The sequence below is a fragment of the Triturus cristatus genome, chromosome 4_1 (genome assembly GCF_964204655.1).
Source record: "Triturus cristatus chromosome 4_1, aTriCri1.1, whole genome shotgun sequence".
NCBI classification, from domain to species: domain Eukaryota; kingdom Metazoa; phylum Chordata; class Amphibia; order Caudata; family Salamandridae; genus Triturus; species Triturus cristatus.
In genome coordinates this window covers 729,133,992-729,159,213 of record NC_140585.1, presented here as the reverse complement: position 1 = coordinate 729,159,213, position 25,222 = coordinate 729,133,992, and the positions used below count along the sequence as shown (strand labels likewise).

Below are 25,222 nucleotides of genomic sequence, written 5' to 3'. Positions count from 1 at the left end.
CTGGGTGATTCGTCAATCAGGGGCCGAGAAAAAGGGGGGGTGTCCCAAAGCACGTTTTCTCCATGTTGATTCCCATAGTGATATTGAGCACGACTACAGCCCGAACCACTGAAAGGAATTACACCAAATTTGGTAGAAAGCAAGCTCTTGGTCAGAAAGGGACCTTTTTGTGATTTGGTGTAAATCCTTTAAGTAGTTTTAGAGATATTCAACTAAATCTAAATTTGTAAATCTATGTTCATGGATCCTCCCCGGGTCCGACAGTCCCCATGCTGTAATCTGATTGGCTGCCAACTCTTCAACCAGGAAGTGTTGGCAGCCATCTTGGGACTCTGCTTCACCAAAGATATCAAAAATAAAGAAAAGGGGGCACAATAGAAATACTCTGACCCCCTAGGTCTGGTTGCAGGTGGATCCGCAATTCTGCGGAAGAATTGGGGGGGGGGGGGGGGGGTGGTCGTGCTGTCGGCCCGTCTTTGCTAATTTACATTGTTTAATCTACAGGATCGAAGCAAGAGCATTGACCGACAGTACAGACTGCCGAACACTAACAGCGCAGTGTGCTGCCATTTAGCTCCAGTCACAAATAAAACGGGTTTCTTTTAAAGTATTTGAGTTCTGCACTAGCCTCGAGGTGTGTTTTCTCGGTCTGAATTTTGGAATGGAAACTTAAACTACAATAAAGTTAAACCGTCACATAAACACGTTTATAATCGGGTTATCTCAGAGAGTAGTAAACAAATAGCCTGCCGTCCCGGCCAGAAAGGGATGACAAACACAGAGCGCCTCACCCCTGGAAGGTATTGGGTCCATTATCCAATTGTGTTGAAAGTGCACAAATAAAGCAACCCTTCTAATCCCCTGCTCACAAAGGCGTTCATGTTGTAAACATAGTGAAGTGAACCTTTAATGTTTATGTAAACACTGTCATAAGACAACTAATAGAGGTCCCCAATTAAATGGGGAACCTCATGCTCCTGCGGACCTCCTGGGGGGGGAGGGCGTTTAGACAAAGAACAGCTATAAAGCGTCTGGCCAGCCTTACTTCGCAGCCCTCAGGTGGACCTCAGGTGGGATTAGTGCGCCACCCCACTCCCCCCCATCTGTGGGCTCTCTGCTGAGGGGACAAGGTGGCCAGTTAGGATTGTGCCACTCACTGCCTCATTCCTGTGCCACCTCCCAGCCTGCTAGGTCTCGGGGGTTAATGAATTCCGGTTAGGTCTCGGGGTTAATGAATTCAGGTTTCAGTGCGTGCCACAGCAGCATTTTGCATTTGATACTATGCATCTGTGATTTAAAACTCTTTCAGCCCGACTTGTTTTCATTTGAGGAAGTTGCTTTATATTTAACTAGAAAATTAGCATTCAGATAAGGACACGGTCTATTTGCTTCTAAAAGAAAGGGGGAATTAGGGGCGCTGTCCTATCCTTAGACATGGCCTCCAGAAGGTGAGGGACCTGGCAGGAGCAGTGGTGTTCTCTTCATTAAAAAAAATGCATTTGGATGGATGCGCCACCTGCTCCGTAAAGCACTATATATCTACATATACAGAAATAAAGTGTAAATATAGGTATTAGCTAATCATTTTTTTGCGCCCAGGTGTTCTTATTATGTTTATCTTTATCATTTTTCTTTTTCTGTATGCAACCTTTCTATACGATAATAATAATTATTTTTTTTGTAAAAAGTGATGCTTCCTGTCACCTAGATTGCATTCCTGCCATGATTTTGTCATGGTCCTGAAAATGCTGTTTTTTTTTTTTTTTTTTGTATGTAGAGGAAAAAACATTGGTTCAGAAAAATAACACAGAAGTTTGTTAGTGATGCGACCAACGCCTTATTTTATTTATTTATTTATTTATTGGGGGAGGTTTCTATTACGCGAACTAGACCCTAGAAATCTGGTATCGGAGCGCTTTACACGAGCACCCGTTTAGTTACAGAAGGACACATTCATTTTTGTTAGGCACGGGGCGATTAAGTGATTTGCCCAGAATCACCGGATGTTGAGCGTCGTCGCCGAGACTCAAACCCAATTCCCCGGGTGCGAGGTCGACAGCTCTAGCCGTAAGGCTACATCCTCTCCCCTTTGCCTGCATTAGATGCAGTCAATCAAAAACTAAGATGTTATAAGAAGTGGATTTCAATGGGAACAATTTATTATAATTTCCTAGATGAAGCTGTAATTGCACCATCTTACGATGAGAATATATTGCTAGGGAGTTCTCAGAAAATGTATCAATAGTTCAATTTAAACCACACACTACAACTCAGGTCATAATTTAGTGGGCAGGCCATATACCACAGCAGGGGTTATGGATGGGATTGTTTCTTCTAACAGTCGGATTTGACTTAGTATTCACGGTGTAGCAGCTTTAAGGTCACTAAACAACATTTGACTCAGATTTCTTTTGTATGATATGTTGATTTGGGGATTAGAAACTGTTTGAGTCTCTAAACTATATCCCTTAGACCCCCCACTCTTTTCTGAGATATCTTATTACTGTTATTTGAGCAGCTTTAGCTGTGGGTCTTTCTTTCTTCTAAGGGTCCTGTCTCAGTAGACAACAATACCCTTCCATTGCTCTTTGGAAACGCGCACTTTTTAACTATGGCGGAACTCACGGGTTTATCCTTCGATGAAGATATGCTACAATCTATCTTGAGTACCAATCCCAGTATTCTAGATAGTTTACCAACAATTACCAATAACACACAAGAGGACTGGCAAATTTTACTTAATTTGAAAAAAGCACATTCTCGCACTTTCATACACGGTGCGATAATGACTGAATACCTTAGGAACAATAGCGCACCTATGGGCCTAATAGTAACAAATGCCCCTCGCCTTTTCCTTACAGACAAAACATTTCTTAAGGATTGGTCACTAATCGCGTGGCGGTGCACCCGTGATTGGTTAATCTTAATCATCAGCACTGCTAAAAAAGCAGCGGATGTTATTCTTCTGGAGATTCAGACACTAGAGGGTCAGATTAAGGCATCAATCACGAGTGCCTTGTATAAGAGAAATTTGGAAGAAACCAACAAATCCAATAAAGAACACAAAGATACTATTCTCCTAACCAAAATCGACAAATTTAAGAAGGACTTAGCACGTTTCTCGTTCGAAAAAGTATATCCTTACACGAGCGAGAATTACACTCCCCCAGAGTTCAACAAGAAAGGTAGAAGGTACGGTTCTAATTACTCTTCGTCAGGATCAGACATTCACTCGACGGATTCAGACGGTTCAAATACATCAGCACCTTCTAACAGGACCTATACTCAACGCTCTCGCCCTAATCGTAGACGAGGCACACAGAACCAATATGAACAACAGGGTTCTTGGTGGCCTTCATCTCCATGGGGCTATCAGCCTTTACCATTTGCACAATCTATGCCTCCTTTTCCATTTCAACCCCCATTCTTTGGCCAGCAACCTTTTTTAGGACAGGGCCGAGGATGCAACAGAGGCAGAAGAAGAGGAGAGACACAACCACATGTACACTGGCAACCAGATCAATTTCCACAGAACACTCGCAACAAGAAGGGCGCACCACCAGTAGGGCAGAACACGGATACGACGACTTAGTTGTCAATTTGAGTCAGAGAACACTCACTACAGTAGAACTAAATGTCCTGAATAAAGGTTTAGGACTCGTTCCAACAAATGTAGGTGATCATTTTCAGTTGAGACAAGAAATTTAAAAATTCTTCAGAAAAATACGCTTACACTTTTTCTTTAAAGACAAAGATCCAGTGACTACTAATACATCTGATCCCATATATTTTTCTAACACTGGCTTAAAACCACCCTCGACTTTTAATCCACCTGCTCATCTTACACCAGACCAGGTGAAAGTTTTTGAACAAGCGGTAATACATGACATCACTCTACTCAATTCCAAGAGCGACCGAGTATACCAGAACTTATCCGGAATTGAAAACACTCCAGAATGAAGAAAACATTACCATCAATCCCGCCTACAAAGGCGGAGCTATTGTCGTTATGGACACTGTTACCTATTGAGACGAATGTCTAAGACAATTGAACGACACCAAATCATACCGGTTCTCGTAGAGGATCCCACAACAAGACTGTCCATTGAGATTTACGATCTTGTTAATGAAGCTAAAGAATCAGGTTGGATTACTTTGCAAGAGTCTGAGTTCCTCATTACTAAATTCCCTGTTATGCCGTATTTTTACATACTTCCAAAAATACATAAAACAACTAGACCACCACCTGGTCGTCCGATCATATCAGGGATTAGTTCTCTGTTGGAACCTTTGTCTACCTTTGTTGACTTCTACCTACGGCCTTTGGTCAAGGAAATGCCTACCTTTCTTCAAGACACCAAAGATGTCTTACGATTGTTACCAGAAATTGCTTTCAACATTGAGACTGACCTATTGCTCAGCTTTGATGTTGAATCGCTTTACACTTGCATTCCTCAAGAAGAGACACTGGGGTCTTTTAGACAACAGTAATCTAGACACCATAACACCAACACACTTTATCATGGAATGTGCCAGACTGGCAATGATGGAGAACTTCTTCAAATTTGAGGAAACTGTTTCTCTAAGTCTCCGGAACATCAATGGGCAGTATTTTTGCTCCCAGTCTGGCCAAACTTTATGTTCATCTCTTTGAACAGAATTGTGTGCTTACTGATCAGAACCCTTTTCGAGAGCAAATTGCTTGTTGGAAGAGATACATAGATGATATCTTGGTGGTCTGGCATGGCACTGTTGCCACTCTGTTGGAGTTTCATTCTTGGCTAAATTCTCAAAATAATTTTTTGAAATTTACAGTCACACACGATAAAGCCAGACTCCCGTTTTTAGATATCATGATTTACCCTACATCAGGTACCTTGGGTAGTGAATTGTTCAAAAAACCTCAGACTAAGAATTCTCTTCTTAGTTTTTACAGTCATCACCCCAAATCTCTCCGACACAATCTACCTGTGGGACAGTTCCTGCGGGTCCGCAGGAACTGTTCTACTAAGGATAGTTTCTACCTTCATGCTGATGCACTTTCCAAAAAACTGAAAGCCAGCAAATACCCGGCCCATCTGGTAAGACAAGCCTACAAACGGGCGGCCAATAACAACAGGGACGCCCTTCTTGAACCCCCAGTTCCCAAGGCACCTTTGACAAGAATGACCTTAGTCACCACCTTCAGCACACTATCCAACAGTGTACAGAAGTCAGTACGCAAACATTGGCACATTCTCAATGTTGGCAATACTAGGATTCCACTCCCCTTGTTCTCCTTTAAACGAGGAGCCAGTTTGCGTGACAATCTTGTTCATACAAGACCTACAGCTAAACAGGGCACGAAAGTATCGACACTATGGAATTTACCACCGATACAGGGCCCCTACCCATGTGTAGGAGAGTAGGGTCTGCTTTCTATGTTCACCCCCACTTTTTGCTTTTGCTTTACTGGTTTTCGACTTAGATGTGGCTGTGGGCCTGCTAATCAGACCCACAGCCCTGCTGTTCTCTCTCTAAATTAATACTATGTACTTTAGGTGCATAACCCATTTGGATAGGATCACCTTATTGGCCCCTGTACAGTGTACCCTAGGTACCCAGGGCATAGGTGTACCCTAGGCCTACCAGGGGCTGCAGCATGTATTATGCCACCCCTGGCCTGGCCTTCCATTTTGACACAACTGGCTGATCACTCAGCTGGGGCAAGGTCGTGTAATCACCCCTTGCTTAGGTGTAGTATTCCTATACCTAACTTACATATAGACACATGTGTACCTATCAGTCACTCCTATGGCAGGCCTTGACAATCCTGGAGGCAGAGTGCTTGGTAACATGTGAGATGGTGCTCTAGCATGAGCTGAGCCTGTCTGCAGCTTTCGGAACCGTGTCCTTATAGCTGTTCTATGATATAGCCTACCATATACTCTTAAAGTGCCTTATAATCTTAGACGGTTATGGTAACTATGGTTTGGCTTTATCAAAACATGTCGTGTAAGGTGTCTAACACTAGGGAATAATACCCCCATGCCATTTCTGGACATGAGAATATTATCCCCCCCTTCTAGAGGGAAAGACATGTTAAAATCATACTTCAACTGTTAGCCTCTGACCAAAGCCTCAGCATCACAAAATGGATGCTGCTGCCACGACACAAGTCTGACCTCCTGCAGCTGGGAGTGATCCCAGCCAGGGAGGCCTGGACAATAGGTTTCCTGCTTGGGGAGGTGCTAGCACCTCCCCAGACAGCCTTTAGTGTATTGGGGCAGGGTGGGCTGAAAGGAATGAGACATGCCTGGGGCACACAAGGTGTTCCTTGCATAGTCCAGTTCAAACCGGCGCTGGGGCACTCCAGCCCCAGCTCTGGCGCGAAACTGGACAAAGGGAAGTGGGTGTAACCACCCCCTCCCAGGTCCCACCCATAAGGCGTGACCTAGCAGGTATCCCAGCCCCCCAGATTAGTATAAGAGTGGGAGTTGGGCCTCAAGACTTCAGATTATCCTGAACCTGCAAAACTGAACAGAAACTCTGGACCTTCGACATTCGACGAAAGAAGAAGACTGAAGAATCTCCCTTGTAGCCAAGGAGTGGCTACCCTGTGCAAACAGGCACCATCAAGAGACTACCCTTTGCTTTGCGACCGTTCTACGAGGAACCGACTGCAGAGCCCGACCAGAGCCTTGACTTCCAGACTTCTCCGACCCTCATCCACATCTGCAGCAGAGCTGAGATCCGTGGAGGCGACGAGCGACGTGGGACCGGCTACCTGGGAAAAGTGGCTAGTAACTTACAGCGCAGCTTCTGAGGTACCCTCGAAGTTGTGCACCGGGGATTGAGAAGCCCCAACCCCAAGCACCATCTGCACCGAAGATCAGCCCCCCACACTCCACGAGTCCTGCGTGGGGCCCTTCAGCATTTTCCTGCTTGCCGCGTCTGTCCGGTTGCTTGCCCGCTGGCTAGTGGCCTCTGTGACGACGCACCCTGAAATCTTCTGCGCTGGTTTGGCTCCTCCAGACTGGCTCCCGCTTCTCTGCAAAGAAGAAGCACCCCAGACCTTCCTGGTCTGCACCAGAAGCAAGTCCTTCGTTCTTCGTGGGTTCCGCTTGCCAAGGCTTGGTGAGTCCTAGTCCAACTTCGACGCCGCCGACAGCAAGAGCCTTCGTGGGACAGCTCGCCTCCTGGTCCTGGTCGTCCTCGACGCTTCCTGGTCCTCCTGGCTGCAGCGACAAGCTTCACCTTCACCTGCAATCTTCACGACATCGCCTGGTTCCTTCCTGGTTCCACGTGGTCACTGGCTAGTGACCTTGACTCTGTCCCTTCTGCTTGCAGGTTTCTTCTCTTCTTGATCCCAGCCTTGGGATCCACCGGACACTCTTCCCTGACTGCCTGTCAGCATCTTTCTTCAGGCATCCATAGGAGTCGACGACGAAAACGACGCATCTTCACCCCTATGCACCCGCAGCCTGTGGGCTAGGTATTTTGGGTACTCCGGTGCTCATCAGGATAGTGACTAACCTAGTGTCTAGTTTTCAAGTCTCAACTTCCTAGCTACTCCGGAAGTGTCCTAAATCTACCGTTTTCTAAACTGTACTATTGCTATTGACTTTTACGCATTACGCGTGAGTGTTTCCACTCTGCACACGAATCCCGTGGGCCTCCCACTTCCTAACTAACGCTAGTGTAGTGTAGCCCCAGCGATTCCCTAGGCCTAGGCCTATTCTATTTCCGTGACAGTGGTTCTTATACCACTTACTTAGTATATGGTTTGCGTGGCCCCTAGGGCCTAACTGTATTACTTACCTGTGTGACTTACTGTATGCATTAATAAGACTGTGTTGTACTTACCTCTAATCTCATAAAGAGTGCTGAGGGTTTGCTTAGAATAAATACACTTTATTTTATATATATATCTGTTGTGGTGTCCTTTCATTTGGTATTCAAGGGATTATATATGGTATCACAGCTGGCTTCACATGCCATTCAGAGTTTAGCCTAAGACTGCTCTTGTCCATGCTACCACTAGGATAGCTGGTCTATAAGGTTGACTTTACAACCAATCACCATAAGGGTATTTGGACTGATATAAGGTGTACACTAGAACTAGTGACATCATACATCAGGCCAACTTCTCACATTGGTGAGCAGCGGTTGGGATCTGAGCTTGCTGTTGTAATACCATTGTAATCTTGAGATACTAAATTGAAAGATCACACAGATATTGTCTAGGTACATATAACATAGATTATTATACTTAAGTCCTACTGGACTTTGTAGTTGTAGGTTGAAGGGAATAACACACCCTGACTACAACTACTAGAGAGGTTTAGTAGATACAACTAGTGTAGGTAGGTGCACACACCACACCCTCACTAGATCATGTCTCTGAGAGTAGATCAAGTAGATGCTCTCTCAGGAGGATCAGGTCTGCAAAAGATCCCCTCTAGATATGATACCTTAACATTCCAGGAGATGAGACACTTGTGTACCTCCAGAGGAATAAAACAGGGTGCAAACCCTACCCTCCTTCAGTTAAGACAACTCCTAGAGGAGTATGATGCTCATAGGGCATCTCAGGCAGGTGCCCTAGGCACAGAGGAGGGTCTACCCACCACAGAGGAGTCAGATGGGGCTTCAGATGGGGAGGTAGACAGCCAGAGCCAAGTAAGGAGACTTAGCCAGGCTAACCTAAGTTTACATGGGAGTTTGCATGGGGTCCCCCCATACAGACCCCCAAGTAGGCTTTCACAGAGAAGCAGGAGGGACAGATCCCCTTCAAGGGAATCCATCCACTCCCATGTCTCTAGCATCTCTAATGCTTCCTCTCACAGGGGAATGACTTCACCTGAGAGAAAGGAGCATGCAGCCAGAATGAGGGAGGCTAATCTGAGGATTCAGAGGGAAGAACTTGCCCTTGCCAAAGAGAAGCTTGCTCTGGCTAGAGAGCAGAAGTTAAGTGGGTTAGAACCCACTAGTGGCAGCAACATTCCTAGAGATAGAGACAGGCACTATGACAATAGAAACCTGAGCAAGATTGTCCCTCCCTACAAGTGTGGGGATGACATCCACAAATGGATAACTGCATTGGAGAGAGCTTGCAAAGTACAGCAGGTACCCCAAAGTCAGTGGGCAGCTATCTTGTGGCTCTCCTTCTCTGAGAAAGGAAGAGACAAGCTCCTCACAGTTAGTGATGAGGATGCAGATAATTACACTGTCCTGAAGAGTGCTCTGATTGATGGGTTTGGCCTAACCACTGAACAATACAGGTTGTTGTTCAGGGATACCCAGAAGACACAGACTCAGGACTGGACTGACTTTGTAGATTGTGCCACTAAGGCTCTGGAAGGCTGGCTAATGGGAAGTAAGGTTAAGGACTATACAGGATTGTATAATTTGATCATGAGAGAGCAAATCCTTAACAACTGTCAAAACCAGCTACTGCATCAACACCTGATTGATTCTGATCTGACTTCTCCCCAAGAATTGGGAAAGAAGGCAGATAGATGGGTCAGGACTAGAGTTAAGCAGAAAAACCAGAACCAGGGCGGTGATCAGAAAAAGGCAGACCAGAAGGGTAATGAGCAGAAACAAAAAGACCAGAAGTCTTCACCAGGCCCCCAAAAGGCTCAGGGGGAGGGTGGTTCCAAAAAGGATAAGAAGAAAGATGGCCAAAAGAAACCATGGTGCAACTATTGTAAGTCCAACTCACATTGGTTTAGTGAGTGCACCAAAAAGGATAAGCCCCCAGCCACCATTGCCCCTAAGGCAACTGTACCCCCTAGTTCAGCTGTAAGTGGTGGTTCCCAGCAAAAGGGTGTAGTAGGGTTAACCCTGGGAACTGAGGAGGATTCTGGCCTAGTCAGAGTACCTACTCAGGCTGTTCTGATCTGTGATGGGGACTTAGCTTTGTCCTCTACTGTAGGCCCCAGTAACCTGGGCAAGTACAGACAGACACCTTTTATCAACCAAAGAATGGCTCAGGCCTACAGGGACACTGGAGCTAGTGTCACAATGGTGACACCTGCTTTTGTGGACCCTGGACAGATCATACTAGGTGAGAATTACCTAGTGACCAACGCTAGCAATGCCACTACCTCCCATAGTGTGGCTATTGTTAACTTCTCCTGGGGAGGGGTAACTGGCCTCAAGAAAGTTGTTGTTAGTTCAGACCTTCCTGTAGAGTGTTTACTGGGCAATGATCTTGAAACTTCAGTTTGGTCTGAAGTGGAGTATAGGACCCATGCAGAAATGCTGGGGATAGATGCACATGTCCTTGCTGTGACCAGGTCACAGGCCAAAAAGTGCACCACTGAACAAGTGCTGGATCCTGAAACTATGGACCAGTCACAACCCAAGAGAAAGAGCAGTAGGGTTAAGGCTGTGCCTTCCCCCCTGCCTCAGGTGGTGGATCAGCCCTCCCAGGAGGATGATTCTGAGAGCCCTGAAGGAACTGTCCTAGAAGAACTTGAACCTGATCAGGTTGAGTTTCTTGGGACAGGGGGACCTTCCAGGGCAGATCTGAGGCAGGCTCAATTAGACTGCCCCTCTCTTGAACCCCTCAGACAGCTGGCTGCTGCTGAGGCTGCAGGGAATGCTCAAGGTACCCATAGAGTGTATTGGGATGAAGGGCTACTGTATTCAGAGGCTAGAGACCCCAAGCCTGGTGCATCCAGGAGGTTGGTCATACCACTGAAGTTCATAGGCTTCCTTCTAACCTTGGCCCATGATATTCCCCTTGCAGGACATTTAGGCCAGAACAAGACTTGGGACAGGCTTGTCCCTCACTTTCACTGGCCCCATATGTCAGAAGATACTAAGGAGTTTTGTCGCTCCTGTGTCACCTGCCAAGCCAGTGGCAAATCAGGTGGCACCACAAAGGCCCCCCTCATACCACTACCTGTGGTGGGGGTCCCCTTTGAAAGAGTGGGCATAGATATTGTAGGACCAATGGACCCACAAACAGCATCTGGGCACAGATTCATACTGGTGATAGTGGACCATGCCACCAGGTACCCAGAAGCAATTCCCCTGAGGACCACAACAGCTCCTGTTGTGGCAAGGGCCCTGCTTGGAGTATTCTCCAGAGTGGGCTTTCCAAAGGAGGTCATTTCTGACAGAGGTACCAACTTTATGTCAGGATACTTGACTGCAATGTGGAAGGAGTGTGGTGTCAACTATAAGTTCACCACACCCTATCACCCACAGTGCAATGGGCTTGTTGAGAGATTCAACAAGACCCTAAAGGGAATGATAAAAGGATTACCAGACAAGCTTAGGCGAAGATGGGACATCCTTTTACCCTGCCTTCTGTTTGCTTACAGAGAGGTCCCACAAAAGGGGGTTGGCTACAGCCCTTTTGAGCTTTTGTTTGGGCATCCTGTAAGAGGACCCCTGTGTTTGGTGAAGGAAGGATGGGAGAGACCTCTCAGACAACCCAAACTAGACATAGTGGATTATGTACTTGGTCTCCGCTCCAGGATGGCAGAGTATATGAAGAAGGCTTCTAAAAACCTTGAGGCAAGCCAAGAACTCCAAAAAGCTTGGCATGACCAAAAGGCTGTACTGACTGTTTACCAGCCAGGACAGAAAGTGTGGGTGTTGGAGCCAGTGGCCCCAGCAGCACTCCAAGACAAATGGTCTGGACCCCACACTATTGTTGAGAAAAAGGGAGAAGTCACCTACTTGGTGGACCTTGGGACTCCCAGAAGCCCCCACAGGGTGCTTCATGTCAACAGATTGAAGGCATATGTTGACAGGGCAGACATGGGGCTACTCATGGCTACAGATGAGGGGCAGGAGGAAGAGAGTGACCCTCTCCCAGACCTGTTGACTCAGAACCCTGATGATGGCTCAGTTGATGGTGTGGTCTTTTCTGACAGCCTCACTGTCCATCAGCAACAGGACTGCAGACAAGTTCTGCAATCCTACAGACATATGTTCTCTCTGACCCCAAGTCAGACCAACTGGTGCACCCATGAGGTGGACACTGGTGACAGTCTGCCTGTGAAGAGTAAAATCTACAGGCAACCTGACCATGTCAGGGACTGCATAAAAGTTGAGGTACAAAAGATGTTGGAGCTGGGAGTCATTGAACCTTCAGAGAGCCCTTGGGCTAGTCCTGTAGTCCTTGTGCCAAAACCTCACACCCAAGATGGTAAGAGAGAGATGAGGTTTTGCGTGGATTACAGAGGTCTCAATGCTGTCACTAGGACAGATGCCCACCCAATACCTAGGGCAGATGAGCTCATTGACAGACTGGCAGCTGCTAAGTTTTTGAGCACATTTGACCTAACAGCAGGCTACTGGCAAATCAGACTAGCTGAGAGTGCAAAGGCCAAAACTGCTTTCTCGACCCCAGGAGGACATTATCAATTTGTGGTAATGCCCTTTGGTTTGAAGAATGCACCTGCCACTTTCCAAAGGCTGGTGAATCAAGTCCTTACTGGGTTGGATGATTATTGTGCAGCTTATCTTGATGATATTGCTGTCTTTAGCTCCACCTGGGAGGATCACCTGGTCCACCTGAGGAATGTTTTAGAGGCCCTGCAAAAGGCAGGCCTCACTATCAAGGCCACTAAGTGCCAGATAGGGCAGAGCAAGGTTGTATACCTGGGCCACCTAGTTGGTGGGGGTCATGTTCAACCACTGGAGAGCAAGATCCAGACCATAAAGGACTGGGCTCCTCCAACTACCCAGACTCAGGTCAGAGCTTCCTTGGGCCTGACTGGGTACTACAGAAAGTTTGTTAAGAACTATGGGTCCATAGTGACACCACTTAATGACTTGTCCTCCAAGAAGATGCCAAAGAAAGTTCAGTGGACAGTAAGCTGTCAAAAAGCATTTGATGACCTGAAGCAGGCCATGTGCAGTGCACCTATTCTGAAAAGTCCAGACTACTCCAAAGAGTTCATTGTCCAGACAGATGCTTCTGAGTTAGGTGTGGGAGCTGTTCTTTCACAACTGAATGTAGATGGTCAAGACCAGCCCATTGCTTTTATAAGTAGAAGGCTGACCCCTAGAGAGAAACGTTGGTCAGCTATTGAGAGGGAGGCCTTTGCTGTGGTTTGGGCCCTGAAGAAGCTGAGGCCATACTTGTTTGGCACTCACTTCAAGATTCAGACAGACCATAAGCCCCTCTTGTGGCTAAATCAGATGAAGGGTGAAAATCCCAAACTTCTTAGGTGGTCCATTTCCCTACAGGGGATGGACTTCACAGTGGAACATAGACCTGGGACTGACCATGCCAATGCAGATGGACTCTCCAGATATTTCCACTTAGAACATGAAGACTCAACTGGTCAAGGTTAGTTTAATGTCCCTAAGTTTGGGGGGGGTTGTGTAGGAGAGTAGGGTCTGCTTTCTATGTTCACCCCCACTTTTTGCTTTTGCTTTACTGGTTTTCGACTTAGATGTGGCTGTGGGCCTGCTAATCAGACCCACAGCCCTGCTGTTCTCTCTCTAAATTAATACTATGTACTTTAGGTGCATAACCCATTTGGATAGGATCACCTTATTGGCCCCTGTACAGTGTACCCTAGGTACCCAGGGCATAGGTGTACCCTAGGCCTACCAGGGGCTGCAGCATGTATTATGCCACCCCTGGCCTGGCCTTCCATTTTGACACAACTGGCTGATCACTCAGCTGGGGCAAGGTCGTGTAATCACCCCTTGCTTAGGTGTAGTATTCCTATACCTAACTTACATATAGACACATGTGTACCTATCAGTCACTCCTATGGCAGGCCTTGACAATCCTGGAGGCAGAGTGCTTGGTAACATGTGAGATGGTGCTCTAGCATGAGCTGAGCCTGTCTGCAGCTTTCGGAACCGTGTCCTTATAGCTGTTCTATGATATAGCCTACCATATACTCTTAAAGTGCCTTATAATCTTAGACGGTTATGGTAACTATGGTTTGGCTTTATCAAAACATGTCGTGTAAGGTGTCTAACACTAGGGAATAATACCCCCATGCCATTTCTGGACATGAGAATATTATCCCCCCCTTCTAGAGGGAAAGACATGTTAAAATCATACTTCAACTGTTAGCCTCTGACCAAAGCCTCAGCATCACAAAATGGATGCTGCTGCCACGACACAAGTCTGACCTCCTGCAGCTGGGAGTGATCCCAGCCAGGGAGGCCTGGACAATAGGTTTCCTGCTTGGGGAGGTGCTAGCACCTCCCCAGACAGCCTTTAGTGTATTGGGGCAGGGTGGGCTGAAAGGAATGAGACATGCCTGGGGCACACAAGGTGTTCCTTGCATAGTCCAGTTCAAACCGGCGCTGGGGCACTCCAGCCCCAGCTCTGGCGCGAAACTGGACAAAGGGAAGTGGGTGTAACCACCCCCTCCCAGGTCCCACCCATAAGGCGTGACCTAGCAGGTATCCCAGCCCCCCAGATTAGTATAAGAGTGGGAGTTGGGCCTCAAGACTTCAGATTATCCTGAACCTGCAAAACTGAACAGAAACTCTGGACCTTCGACATTCGACGAAAGAAGAAGACTGAAGAATCTCCCTTGTAGCCAAGGAGTGGCTACCCTGTGCAAACAGGCACCATCAAGAGACTACCCTTTGCTTTGCGACCGTTCTACGAGGAACCGACTGCAGAGCCCGACCAGAGCCTTGACTTCCAGACTTCTCCGACCCTCATCCACATCTGCAGCAGAGCTGAGATCCGTGGAGGCGACGAGCGACGTGGGACCGGCTACCTGGGAAAAGTGGCTAGTAACTTACAGCGCAGCTTCTGAGGTACCCTCGAAGTTGTGCACCGAGGATTGAGAAGCCCCAACCCCAAGCACCATCTGCACTGAAGATCAGCCCCCCACACTCCACGAGTCCTGCGTGGGGCCCTTCAGCATTTTCCTGCTTGCCGCGTCTGTCCGGTTGCTTGCCCGCTGGCTAGTGGCCTCTGTGACGACGCACCCTGAAATCTTCTGCGCTGGTTTGGCTCCTCCAGACTGGCTCCCGCTTCTCTGCAAAGAAGAAGCACCCCAGACCTTCCTGGTCTGCACCAGAAGCAAGTCCTTCGTTCTTCGTGGGTTCCGCTTGCCAAGGCTTGGTGAGTCCTAGTCCAACTTCGACGCCGCCGACAGCAAGAGCCTTCGTGGGACAGCTCGCCTCCTGGTCCTGGTCGTCCTCGACACTTCCTGGTCCTCCTGGCTGCAGCGACAAGCTTCACCTTCACCTGCAATCTTCACGACATCGCCTGGTTCCTTCCTGGTTCCACGTGGTCACTGGCTAGTGACCTTGACTCTGTCCCTTCTGCTTGCAGGTTTCTTCTCTTCTTGATCCCAGCCTTGGGATCCACCGGATACTCTTTCCTGACTGCCTGTCAGCATCTTTCTTCAGGCATCCATAGGAGTCGACGACGAAAACTACGCATCTTCACCCCTATGCACCCGCAGCCTGTGGGCTAGGTAACTTGGGTACTCCGGTGCTCATCAGGATAGTGACTAACCTAGTGTCTAGTTTTCAAGTCTCAACTTCCTAGCTACTCCGGAAGTGTCCTAAATCTACCGTTTTCTAAACTGTACTATTGCTATTGACTTTTACGCATTACGCGTGAGTGTTTCCACTCTGCACACGAATCCCGTGGGCCTCCCACTTCCTAACTAACGCTAGTGTAGTGTAGCCCCAGCGATTCCCTAGGCCTAGGCCATTTCCGTGACAGTGGTTCTTATACCACTTACTTAGTATATGGTTTGCGTGGCCCCTAGGGCCTAACTGTATTACTTACCTGTGTGACTTACTGTATGCATTAATAAGACTGTGTTGTACTTACCTCTAATCTCATAAAGAGTGCTGAGGGTTTGCTTAGAATAAATACACTTTATTTTATATATATATCTGTTGTGGTGTCCTTTCATTTGGTATTCAAGGGATTATATATGGTATCACAGCTGGCTTCACATGCCATTCAGAGTTTAGCCTAAGACTGCTCTTGTCCATGCTACCACTAGGATAGCTGGTCTATAAGGTTGACTTTACAACCAATCACCATAAGGGTATTTGGACTGATATAAGGTGTACACTAGAACTAGTGACATCATACATCAGGCCAACTTCTCACACCATGTGGCTCTTGTTCGGCATGCCCTCAAACGCAGCCAACCAAATCAGTTGACTTAGGGTTAGAGAAACCATGGATTTTACGGAAACATACTAACTGTAACTCAGAGAAAGTCATTTATCAAATCACATGTCCCTGTTCACTCAGATACGTAGGGATGACAACACGCAAGATAAAAATCCGTATCGGTGAACATAAGAGTACTATTAGGTGAAATAAACAAGCCACCAGATTAACCAGTCATTTTCTCGCCCTCAATCACAAACCTGACGACCTGAAATGGCTCATTCTAGAACAACCTTTTATCCCATCGCACATCACCGACATCAAAAAATTCCTCTTTATAAGAGAACAGAAATGGGTCTTTAAACTAAAGAGTGATTGCCAAGGACTGAATGATCAGATACCATGGACATCGCAATGATAAGTTGTGACAGACAAGGTTGCATAGTATACATGAGCGCATGGCACTTCATGATTTGAACCACATTCTCCCATTTGTAGAAGAACACACTATCTCCAAACGTGTTCGCTTTTTGCGATCTGAATAGTGATCCGGTTCTCTTTTGCCCTCAAGTTGTAATTTTCACTCCATTATATGTAATCATTAATGGATTGCGAGAGACTAATAGTGAGGTTTATACATAAGAAGCAGTTCGAGGCATGTGGGCTGCTGAATTCATATCTGTGCATAGATCGCCGCCTAGTGTTGGGTCCGGATGTTTTCACGTTGTTGTCCTGGAAGAGTCTTCGAAGTATCCTGGGATAGGTGACTCCTCCCCTGGACTACAGTGCGCATGGGCATCCTCTCCATCCTCAGATTGTTTTTTTCCGCCATTGGGTTCGGATGTGCTATCTTGACTCAAGTTAGGAAAATCTTTTTTCAGGCCAAAAGGCCTTTAGTTCGCGTCGGTACTGTTCTCGATCGGTATCGATAGTATCTTTGTTAGTTTACTAACTTACAGAACAAACTTTCGCATCTTACCCGACCGTCGATTCGACATCAACGATGGAATCGAGGACACCATTCAAGTGGTGTCCGGTATGCAATGCGAAATATCCCCACGTCGACGTCCATCCGGTGTGCAACAAATGCCTTTCACCGGATCACGACGAATCTACATGCATGGCCTGTGCCAGATTTCGATCCAAGAAGACTCTACGGAATCGACGAGCGGCGAGACTCGAGGCGCAGCAAGCGGCACCGGCCCCGGCCGACATCTTCAACGCCGAGATCGAAGATGTCGAAAAAGTGGAGAACCTACCCTCCAGTCCCGTTTCCGAACATGACTCCGGATCGGAAGACGTCGACGAAACACTCTTTCGCAGAGATGAAGACGACACCGAGGTAGGAGACTACAATGAGGCCTTAGGGGCCGAAGAGAGTAGCTCCGGTGACGAGCAAGGCCTACCCGTTCAGACTGAAGAAAGCCCAGTGCAACAGTCTATGGCTCCGGTCGAGGGATCGCCTTCGGGCCTTACCCAAGACCTATCCCGCAGTTCTTCGGCCCCGCCCTCGGGCCCGGCCTCGGACATTCAGCGGCAGCCATTAATGCCCAAAACGGCTGGTTTCCCTTCTTCAAAACAGAAACCGAAAGCTGTATTGGTTCAATTGAAACCGAAACCGGCGCTGGTCGGATCGAGGCCCTCCACACCTTCGACGCCAGCAAAACACATCGGCACCGAGCGCACCAAACGAGACTTCGGTGCCGAACTCGAAGCGGCCGACGTCGGAGTCGACATAAGGAAGAAGGCCTTCGGTACCACCAAACCTGCTCGGCTCCTGGCACCGACGCAATCGACTCCGACCCCAAAGGTCAAACAGCCTGCTGCGTCTCACACCGCTTCCACGGCGACACCAAAGCCACACTCATCGAAGCAGTCGACGGCCATTCCCGCCCCTCGACTCGATGACCCACCGGTGCCGAAAAAATCCACGACCGCCTCAACAGAACCGGTCGGTGCAAAAGAATCGAGGGCGCTCCAGACGCGACCCATTGCTGCGCAAAGCACCAAAAAGAAAATGGTCCTCCAGGACACGTCGGGCTCCGAACCAATTAAAGCTCCAGCAGCCTCTTCGAAACCAGCCAACATTACTTTTGGCCTGCCACCATCCACGGCCCCGAAACTGTTCCAAATCAGGACACGGGTGACCCATACCACAATCACGCCTGCCGAACGCTCTGCGGAGACGTCTCCATCGCATCTAATCGACGCCGACACCGGCAGGATGATTATCCACAAACGGAAAATAACTTCGGAGCCGGCTTTGGACTCCTTCAGGATTCCACTTAAAAGAAAGATGCCTGTGGCTTCAGAACCAGTTCTTTACGAACCTTTCCACTCACCCTACCAGGATCCACAATCCTTCTCTCCCACACACTCCGACACGGATGCGTTGGTGGACTACATGGGTGACCAAGTCCCCTACCCCGGAGACATGGACCCTGACGGCCAACAGGACCCTGATCAAACTTGGGATGACCCTGTGGACCCAGGTGCACCTATGGATGCACAAGACCCGCAACTCTATGGAGCAAAAACATCTCCCACAGAGGACACTGCAGCGTTCAACGCTCTAATTGAACGTGCTGCAGCCAATCATGGGGTGCAACTTCACTCGGACACCGTCGAGGACGACTTTCTTATGGATACTTTTGCATCCTCAGAAAGGAATATAAAAACTCTACCCATGTTGAAGGGTGTCCTCAAACCAGCAAAGGACATCTTCAAGGAACCCACCAGGGCAAGAGTGATAAACCCCAGGATCGACAAGAAATACAGATCAGCGCCTGGGGACCCTACTTACATCAGAGGCCAATTACCTCTGGATTCCATTGTCGTTGCGAATGCTCGCAAGAGGGCACACTCACAAACAACAGGTGACGCTCCTCCCCCGGACAAAGAGTCCAAGGTGTTAGAGACCTCTGGCAAACGGGTTGCCGCCCAGGCAGCCAACATATGGCGCATTGCCAATACTCAAGCACTCCTCGCTCGATACGATAGAGCGCACTACGACACATTAGAGCAACTAATCCAACATCTCCCTGACCAATACAGAGAAGGTGCAGAGATCCTCATCAGGGAGGGACAGCTCCTCACAAACGCATCCATCAAGTGTGCGCTGGATGCCGCAGACACAGCTGCCAGGGCTATAAACACTAGCGTCATGCTGCGGCGACATGCCTGGTTACGAATCTCCGGATTCAAACCTGAGGTGCAAAACAACATACTCAACCAGCCCGTCAACCCCGACTATTTATTCGGCCCGGAGGTTGACACCACCCTAGAGAAAATAAAAAAGGACACGGACACTGCAAAGTCCATGGGGGCTCTCCAGACTCAGTCCTTTCGGAGCGGCTCCTTTCGTCGCCCCGGAAATAGAGGAGCAGGTAGAGGACAGGGGTCACAGCAAACATACAACAAGGGCAATACACAAACCACCTACGATAAAAACACCCGGGGTGGATATCGTGGCTCCAGTACAAAGGGCAGAGGACGCGGCTACGGCAACACCAGGTCCTCCCCCAAGAACAAGCAGTGACGCCCTCTCCCTTCTTCCCGACCACATAACACCTGTCGGGGGAAGGCTACAGAGGTTCCTGTCCACGTGGACCTCCATCACCACGGACAGGTGGGTCAAAGATATTGTCAAATACGGTTACTGTCTAGAACTAACCTCCACTCCACCCACAATACCTCCAAAAAAACGTCCTATGTCCTCAGAGCACTTAACGCTCTTACAGCAGGAGGTGCAAAGTATGCTTCTAAAAGGCGCAATAGAGGTCGTACCCGTCCACGAGCAAGGTACGGGGGTGTACTCCCTGTACTTTTTAATACCGAAAAAGGACGGGTCACTCAGACCTATATTAGACCTGAGACCCCTAAACAGATACATTCTTTCCGAGCATTTTCACATGCTCACTCTACAGCAAGTCCTCCCGCTGCTCAAGCAGGGAGACTTTCTAGCCACACTGGACCTCAAGGATGCGTATTTCCACATACCCATTCACCCCTCACACAAAAAATACCTCAGGTTCACTGTTCAAGGGCAGCACTACCAATTCACAGTCCTTCCTTTCGGCGTGACAACGGCACCAAGGGTGTTTACAAAGTGCCTAGCTACTGTGGCGGCACATCTACGGAGGCAGCACATACACGTCTACCCTTACCTGGGCGACTGGCTCGTTCAAGCGAAGTCAGCCCAGCAATGTGCCAGCCACGTGTCCCGCACCATTCACCTCCTTCACAGTCTGGGGTTCTCACTGAATTACCCAAAATCCCATCTACAGCCCGCACACGTACAACAGTACCTAGGTGCGACTATAGACACTCTGGCGGCCACAGCTCAGCCAAATTTGGTGAGAATCAACAGCATGCAAATGCTGATTTCCAAGTTCAAACCACAACACTCCCTTCCCGCGCGAGTGTTCATGCAGTTGATAGGCATGATGGCCTCCTGCATCTTCATAGTCCCCCACGCGAGACTACATATGCGCCCGCTTCAGGAGTGCTTAGCACGTCAGTGGAATCAGGCTCAAGGACAGTTGAAAGACCTAGTGTTGGTGAGCGGTCGGGCATACAACTCTCTGCATTGGTGGAATCCACAAAACCTTTGCAAGGGCCGACCGTTCCAAGAGCCTGTCCCACAGATAATACTGACGGCGGACGCGTCTCTCCAGGGATGGGGAGCTCATGTACTCCATTACACAGTGCAGGGACTATGGACACAACAACAAAAGAAGATGCACATCAACCTTCTAGAGCTGATGGCAATCTTCCTCGCTATGAAAGCATTCAAAGTACACTTGTGCAACAAAGTCGTGTTGATCCGGACGGACAACATGACTGCCATGTACTACATACAGAAGCAGGGAGGAACACACTCTCCACAGTTGTCTCATCTGGCTCAGAGCATGTGGAAGTGGGCCATTCAAAGGAACATGTTCCTCATGGCAGAACACCTCCCCGGCAAAGACAACCAGATGGCGGATCTGCTCAGCAGACACAGCCACCAGATGCACGAGTGGGAGTTACACCCATCAGTACTCCAACCGTACTTCCAGCAGTGGGGTCACCCAGAGATAGACCTATTCGCGACAAGCGAAAACGCAAAATGCCAAAGCTTTGCCGCCAGGTTCCCACATCCGCAGTCGCAGGGCAATGCGATATGGATGAACTGGTCCGGCAGATTTGCGTACGCTTTTCCCCCAGCACCACTGATACCGCTGGTGGCACGCAAACTGCGTCAACACTCACTGACGCTCGTCCTGGTTGCTCCAACGTGGGCACGCCAGCCGTGGTACACCACCTTTCTCGAACTTTCCGTGGTGCCCCATCAAAGGCTGCGGGTCAAACCCGAGCATTTGACGCAGAACCATGGAGAGATTCAGCACCCAGATCCACAACAGCTGAACCTGGCAATCTGGCTCCTTAAGTCCTAGAGTTTGGCTACCTAAACCTGCCACCTGACTGTATGGACATCATTAAGGAGGCCAGGAGACCCACTACCAGAGCTTGCTATGCAGCAAAATGGAAGAGGTTCGTCATTTATTGCAATAATAATGACATTAACCCGCTAGACGCATCCATCCAAAACATTATTTGTTACCTATTACACCTATACCGATGCAATCTGGCGTACACCTCTATACGTGTCCATTTGACCGCAATATCAGCCTATCTGCAGACCAGGCAGCACCTCTCTCTATTCAGAGTGCCTGCCATCAAAGCATTCTTGGAAGGACTCAAACGGGTCATTCCACCAAGCCACCCACCGGCTCCGATATGGAACCTCAACTTGGTCCTCACACGCCTGATGGGTCCACCCTTTGAACCTCTACACTCATGCGAGATTCAATTCCTTACCTGGAAAGTAGCTTTCCTAGTAGCGATCACTTCTTTGAGAAGAGTTGGTGAACTCCAGGCACTAACCGTTCAAGAGCCATTTATACAGGTTCACGCCAACAGGGTCGTACTACGTACCAACCCCAAATTCATGCCAAAGGTGGTATCGCAGTTCCACATGAATCAAACCATTGAACTGCCCGTTTTCTTCCAAAACCCACAAACTGTCGCAGAAAGGGCACTCCATACACTAGATGTCAAAAGGGCCCTCATGTATTATATCGACAGGACCAAACCCTTTAGGAAAACACAACAACTTTTCGTTGCCTTTGCCCCACACCACAAAGGTAACGCGATCTCCAAAGCAGGAATAGCCAGATGGGTCGTTAAATGTATTCAAATTTGCTATCAAAAGGCTAAACGCACTTTAACGATTCCCCCACGAGCCCACTCAACACGAAAGTTAGGGGCCTCAATGGCTTTCCTAGGAAACATTCCTTTGCATGACATATGTAGAGCAGCCACCTGGTCCACTACACATACATTTACCAAACACTATTGTGTAGATGTGCAATCAAAACAGCAGGCAGCTGTAGGACAGGCTGTTCTCAAAACTCTTTTTCAGACCGCTGCAGCTGGCACTGGTAGCCGCCGCTAATAAGAGGGCACTGCTATATATTCTATGCACAGATATGAATTCAGCAGCCCACATGCCTCGAACTGAATATGCTACTTACCAGTATGCATCTGTTCTTGGCATGTAGGGCTGCTGACATTCATATCGCCCTCCCTCCTCCCCGGCGCCTGTAGCAGCTGCAGCTCTCAGAATTACTGTAAGCATGGTCATCACTTTCTATATCTACTCCATCACTGCCACAATGGCGAAAAACAATCTGAGGATGGAGAGGATGCCCATGCGCACTGTAGTCCAGGGGAGGAGTCACCTATCCCAGGATACTTCGAAGACTCTTCCAGGACAACAACGTGCAAACATCCGGACCCAACACTAGGCGGCGATCTATGCACAGATATGAATGTCAGCAGCCCTACATGCCAAGAACAGATGCATACTGGTAAGTAGCATATTCATTTTTTCACATTACAGACACCATCGTTGTGTTGCTTCATTGAAGCGGGGTTCTTATTTCACAACGCTGCCGCCTTTTGCCGCTACACAACGACCTGATTAGTGATCACATTCCTTGGAATACGGTCTCCTTATGGTACAACGTCATGATGTTATTTTTTTGGTTTCGGACGTTGTTGAAGACTCTAAATGTTCTTATAGTTCATATGCATTACAAGAAACTACATTTCCCATGAAAACAAAGGTTGCACGTCATAACGTCATCCTGTCATCAACTTGCGCCCTGCTTTTGACGCAGACAGCGCACAGGATACGACGGGCTTTTTGTTTCATAAATAGGGATTCTTACAAACGTCGATTACCTCCCCTTCTGGCTCAGTAGCCGCGAGAGGTACCGACGGAGAGGTAAGATGCATATGACCAATCTTGTTTCAACTTTGTAAGGTATTGATATACACCGCGAATGAGGCGTGCTCTTGTCATGTTAGTAATTTTTCGCCACCAGTAACTGTGTTCTGAACCAGGGCAGACAGAATTGTGCTTTAAGCCGTAACGTTACAGCAGTTTATGGGAAAAGGTAGCGCATTTCATTGACAACAGGACTCGTTCCAGGCACACTTCTGTTCGTGATAGCTGTCACCTTAAACTGGTTCGAGCACGGCATACAAGCTAGCACGATGCGGTAGTTCGTGGGAACGCGAGCACGGCATACAGAACCACTTCACTAGCCACAACGATGCGGCAGCCTTTGTAATTGATGAATACTCTCAGAATTAAGTTATACCTACGATCAAAGGACAAACTTAATGCTTATGTCCTTGATTAACCACCTTCGGGGTATACATTCTGTTGAAAAATGACATCATAGCAAAACTGCATAGAAGCGTACTCTTCTCGGCAGCCAGACTCCCGTGGGTTCCCCCCGCCATGTTTTTAAATGCGCACTGTATATAAAGTATTGTTATACTCACAGTATCATTGCTCCGGTTATACAATGCTTTTCACTTAAATTATTTCCTAGAGCGGTGCCTCCTAAACCTGAGCGGTTGCCAGGTGAGGCGAGGCACATACCCAGAATTACTCGGGTAAGTGGCAACAACAAAAAACTTTGTATCACTTGATGTGATGGTTGTACAGTTGTTTGAATACACGAATAAGTATTTTGCATAATTGAAAGACTTGATCTTTATGCGGTTTTTGACCTAACTATGATGCTACACTTCAGTGTTTTACTTTTCAAGTTTTTTCTGCTTCAACTCTTGCAGGTAACATCTTTGGTACCTACTACAAGGTCCAGGTTGTATGATTTATATGATATTCACTTTACAGTCTTGCAGTAGCTTTATTTGGTCCTTACGAAAGCTGGGATATAATCTATCCATGAGCTGAAACATGTAGACCAGTTTTTCCAACACAGTTATTTGTTTAAACTGTTACAGCACTGTTTTATTTTGGTATCAAGGTAGCACCCAAATACAAATTCTCTTGTGCCTTGGTAACCAATTTTAATTATCACATCTTTTTTTCACCTGCACTGCATACATCACCCCTCACCATCCTTCATGTGGGCGCCTTCTATTCAAGTAACACACTGTTAGATGTATCTGGGACACACATTGAACCAGTATCTACGTTCATCTGGTAGTGGATGGTTCTCTGGCAAGTCCCTGGGTTCCCAAATGATGAAGCGAGCCACTTTAAGTGGGTGATGGGAATCTTTTTCATGCATACACATATCCAGTGAGATATATTTTTAACAGTCGGATTTGACTTAGTATTCACGGTGTAGCAGCTTTAAGGTCACTAAACAACATTTGACTCACAGTTTTCTTTTGTATGATATGTTGATTTGGGGATTATAAACTGTTTGAGTCTCTAAACTATATCCCTTAGACCCCCACTCTTTTTTGAGATATCTTATTACAGCTTTCACACACTCCCAGCGCTTGATTTAGCTTTCAGTTTCCCTGCTAAACATATGCACACGCTTTATCTTTTTACCAATAGGTGGCACTCTTACACCCGCTGTAATTCATCTGCACGGTGCTGTCTACCAATGTTCCCTGCGTCAGATTACACTTTATGTAACACGGGACGGCGGATCTCCCCTCCCGGTATGCGCATATACCTACTCACATTGCAAAATCGCCCACCACGTGTTGCAATTGTGTTTAAAATCAGCTTAGTGCCTACAAAGGGAGCTTACAAGAGCATTGTGGTGA

General features: G+C 47.8%; 1 protein-coding gene across 2 annotated transcripts in view; it reads left to right on the top strand.

The window, feature by feature from the left end:
- Positions 1-25,222, top strand: part of EEA1 (early endosome antigen 1) — a 603,471-nt gene that overhangs the window by 456,513 nt on the left and 121,736 nt on the right. The gene's annotated exons all lie outside the window — the stretch shown is intronic.